The sequence below is a fragment of the Bison bison genome, unplaced genomic scaffold, assembly GCF_000754665.1.
Source record: "Bison bison bison isolate TAMUID 2011002044 unplaced genomic scaffold, Bison_UMD1.0 scf7180017864249, whole genome shotgun sequence".
NCBI lineage: Eukaryota > Metazoa > Chordata > Mammalia > Artiodactyla > Bovidae > Bison > Bison bison.
Window position 1 is genome coordinate 504261 of NW_011494821.1, and position 4911 is coordinate 509171.

Sequence of the window (4911 nt, forward strand, 5' to 3'; positions counted from 1 at the left end):
TGGGGGGCTCCAAAATCACTGAAGATGGTAACTGCAGCCATGAAATTAAAAGATGCTTACTCCTTGGAAGGAAAGTTATGAACAACCTAGATAGCATATTGAAAAGCAGAGACATTACTTTGCCAACAAAGGTCTGTCTAGTCAAGGCTATGGTTTTTCCTGTGGTCATGTATGGATGTGAGAGTTGGACTGTGAAGAAGGCTGAGTGCCGAAGAATTGATGCTTTTGAACTGTGGTGTTGGAGAAGACTCTTGAGAATCCCTTGGACTGCAAGGAGATCCAACCAGTCCATTCTGAAGGAGATCAGCCCTGGGATTTCTTTGGAAGGAATGATGTTAAGGCTGAAACTCCAGTACTTTGGCCACCTCATGCAAAGAGTTGACTCATTGGAAAAGACTCTGATGCTGGGAGGGATTGGGGGCAGGAGGAGAAGGGGACGACAGAGAATGAGATGGCTGGATGGCATCATCGACTCTATGGACATGAGTTGGGTGAACTCCGGGAGTTGGTGATGGACAGGGAGGCCTGGCGTGCTGCGATTCATGGGGTCACAAAGAGTCGGACATGACTGAGCGACTGCACTGAACTGAATGACTATGAGCATCTGTTCATGTCCTTCTTTGAGCCTTGTTTATCTTTCTTGGGGAAGTATCTTCTGCCCACTTTTTTATTGTGTTGCTTCTCATTGTTTTGAAAGTGTTTTATATATTCTATATATAAGACCTTTCTAAGATATGTGATTGGCAAATACTTTCTCTCAACAGGCAAGGTCTCAGGAAGTGAGGATATCTTTTCATCTCTTATCGGTGTTTTCAGCAGAGCAGAAGTTTTCAATTATAATGAGATACACTTCTCTTTTATGAATTGTGTTTTCCTATGCTTTCATGCATTGGAGAAGGAAATGGCAACCCACTCGTGTTCTTGCCTGGAGAATCCCATGGATGGGGGAGCCTGGTGGGCTTCCGTCTCTGGGCTTGCACAGAGTCGGACACGACTGAAGTGACTTAGCAGCAGCAGCAGCGTGCATAACAAAAGGTCATAAAGATTCTCTACTGTGCTTTCTTCTCGAAGTTTTACTTTTTCCCTTTTTTTGTTTTTGGCTGCACAGCTTGCAGAATCTTACTTCCTTGACCAGGGATCATGGTGGTGAAAGCGCTGAGTCCTAACCACTGGACCACCAGGGCATCCCCATTTTTTCACATTTTGCATTTAGGTCCGTGACCCATTCCATGTTAATTTTTGTATGAAGTGTGAGGAATGGGCCAAGGGTGATTTTTTTTTGCATGTGATTGCATATGGAAATGGTGCTCCGGCACGCCTTCTTTCTATTACTCATTGTTATTGGAGTGCGGTTGTTTCACAACGTTGCGTTAGTCTCCGCGGTACAGCAAGGTGAAGCAGCTATACATATACATATATCCCCTCTTTTATGGATTTCCTTTCCATTTAGGTCACCAAAGAGCTTTGACTAGAGTTCTCTGAGCTATACAGTAGGCTTGCTTTGGTTCTGCAAAAACTTGCGTGTCCTCCAAGCATCACGTAGCCTAAACAATAAAGTGTTTGCCCAAGTTGTTTTTCAGAAACTTGGAGTCAGCTGTTTCCAGTTCAAGCTAGAGCTGGTAACGACTGGTAGGAAGTACCTACAGACCAACTGGGCACATGCGCATATCCAGCAACCTTTTGGGGTCAGAAGGCCCAGAGCTTCAGCCTCAGAACATGCTATGCTGCCACTCTCTGGAGCTGCTGCCACTCTTGGGACATGCCTCCCATGAAGAAGCCTGAGGTTAGCTGTGCAGAACGGTGCTTGTTGAATATTTGCTTATCCCCATCCCCTGTCTCCATGCTCCTTATGCTCCCCACTCCCAGCTGCATCTTATAAATACCCCAAGCCTCTCGCGTTGAGGAAGGTAGGGCTGAGATTTGTTCTCTTCATTTGATTGCTCTGTGAATAAATCCTACCTCTACCACAAACCTCGGCATCTCGGCATTTGGCTGGCTGTGCGTCAGATAAACGAACCTGGTTCAGCACTTTACCTTTAGTGATTCAGTAAGACTGGCTCCATCGAATGGACTGGGGAGTCTTCTCTCTTCTGGTTCCCAGAAGATTTTGTGTAGAACTGGTATTATTTCACCCCCAAATGTCTGGTAGCAAAGCTCTCTGGACCTGGAGTTTTTATTGCTGGAAGGTTTTTAACAATAAATTCAATTTATTTAATAGATATATTAATGTGATTTTAATAAATATGTATTTGGTCTTCATCCCCATTTCTGGCACAGAGCTCCTAGAATGCTTGGAATTTCCTAAATGATAAGAGCAATAAGGTGTTTTTACTGTCAATAAAGTGACTTTTGGGAAAGGACCTAAGGATGGGAGCTGGGCGCTAGAGAAGGTGACTAAGTAATTAGATGGTTGGAATTTCCATCCAATCGACCTGACCTTTGGGGAGAGGAGAGGGGCTGGAGGTTGGATCAATCACCAAAAGCTAATGATTTAATCAACTGTGACTGTTACCAAACCAAACTTGGGTCTGCTCACCTGGGTGCAATAAAGTCGCTCTACTGACACAGGGTTGTAGTGAAGGAAAGTGCAGCGTTTGCTCTAAAGCCAAGCAAGTTCTCTAGGCAGCTAGTACTCAAAAGAACGGTTTTTGAAAATGCAGTGGGGAGGGTTGTGGAGTGCATGGTCAGCTCGTGGACATTCTTCTGACTGGTTGGTGGTGAGGGAATTGGGGGTCAGCATCATCAAATTTCTGGTTCCAACTTATCTGGGGTCTACGTGCTTGTGGTCAGCATCCAGTCAACTACTTTCACCTGGTGGGATTTCAGCATTTGCGAAACAGCTCAAGGGATATGACTCAGAATACTTCCTGTAGCCCTTGAGGAATATTTCCTGTAGCCCTTGAGGAGGTACTAAAGGTCTTTGACTTTGTTTAATGGGTAAGCTAGTGTTATTTCGTTTGCTTAACTGTTTTCCTTTGTTTCTGCATTTTTCTCTCTTCCCATTAAATTTGTTCTTTCGAGCTCTGGGAAGGCCTCCAAGGCTAAAGGCTTTCTACAAACAAGGCAGGTGGTGGGCAGGAGAGTGGGGATCTGTCCTGGGAAGCCCTCATAGGGTCCTGCTCAGTCACAATCCCCCCTTTTCTCTGATCCTGCTCAATCTTGAGGGGGATCGTGTATGGGTCAAGAAAATGAGTAAAGCTTTGCATAGAAAGGTTAATCAGAAATTCGGGTGAGGAACTTGGTTTTTTGAGGAACTCTGCTTCGTGATGATGTGTATGTGTGTCAGTCGCTCAGTTGTGTCTGACTCTTTGTGACCCCATGGACCACAGCCCACCAGGCTCCTCCATCCATGGGATTCTCCAGGCAAGAATACTGAAGTGGGTTGCCATTTCTTCCTCCAGGGGATCTTCCAGACCCAGGGGTCGAACCTGCGTCTCTTATATCTCCTGCATTGTCAGGCGGTCTCTTTACTGCTAGTGCCGCCTTGGAAGCCCCATGACAATGTATGTAAGCCTCCATAAAAACCCATAATGATTGAGTGTCTGTGTTAGTGAGCACATGAAGATTTAGGGGGAAGTGTTACCCTCAGAGTGAGCCTGGGAGCTCTGAGCCCTTCCTCATACCTTCCCCTATGTATCTCTTCTATCTAGCTATTCCCGAGTTACGTCTTTTTACAACAGACCAGTGGTCTAGTAAGGAAGATGTTGCTCTGAGTTCTATGAGGCTCTCTAGCAAGTTAATTGAACCCAACTTGCGGGGGGGCGGGGGCGGGCAGCAGCGGTTTGCTGGAACCTCCCATCTTTAGCCAGTTGGTTAGAAGCACAGTTGATAACTTGGACTCACAGTTGGCATCTGACATGTGTGCACGTGTGCTCGTGTGTGCATGCGTGGGGGCCAAGGAAGGGAGAGGCAGTCATGTAAGACTGAACTTTGTGGACTTCCCTGGTGGTCCAGTGGTTAGGACTCTGTGCTTTCACCGCTATGGGGCATCTGGGTTCAATCCTTGGTCAGGAAACTAAGATCCCACAAGCCGTGCAGTGTGGCCAAAAAAGAAAAAAACTGAACCTTTCTTTTTCAATATTTATTTTTCATTGCAGCGAGCAGAAATTACTCTTTGTTGTGATGCTCAGGCTTCTCACTGTGGTGGTTTCTCTTGTTGAGGAGCACAGGCTCAGTAGTCGCAGCTTGTGGACCTTAGGGTTCATCGGCTTCGGTAGTTGTGGCATGCATGCTCAGAATCTGTGCTCCATGGGCTTAGTTGCTCTGAGGCATGTAGGATATTCCTGGACCAGGGATTGAACCCTGCATTAGCAGGCAGATTCTTACCCACTGCACCACCCAGAAAGTCCAAGACTGAACTCTTAACATGTGAGATCTGGTGCTATCTCCAGGTAGATAAGAGTGAGAATTGTGTTGAATTATAGGGCTTCCCTGGAGAAGGCAATGGCAACCCACTCCAGTACTCTTGCCTGGAAAATCCCGTGGACGGAGGAGCCTGGTGGGCTGCTGTCTATGGGGTCCAACAGAGTCAGACACGACTGAGCAACTTCACTTTCACTTTTCACTTTCATGCATTGGAGAAGGAAATGGCAACCCACTCCAGTGTTCTTGCCTGGAGAATCCCCGTGGACAGAGGAGCCTGGCAGGCCACGTCCATGGAGTTGCAAAGAGTCAGACATGACTAAACCAGCTTAACACACACACATCTTTCAAGTAGTTAGTCCATTTCATCTGAGCTGTCAGATATGTGGTGGTACTGTTCGTAATATTCCCTTATTAGTCTTTTACTGAGTAGAGTCTATAGTTAACCTGTGCAAACAGCAAAGATGATTTTTTTTCAACTTAAATCTCTGAAGTACACTTGCATTTTTTAAAACTGCAGACACAAGAGGATCAGTGCTAGGACTTCCC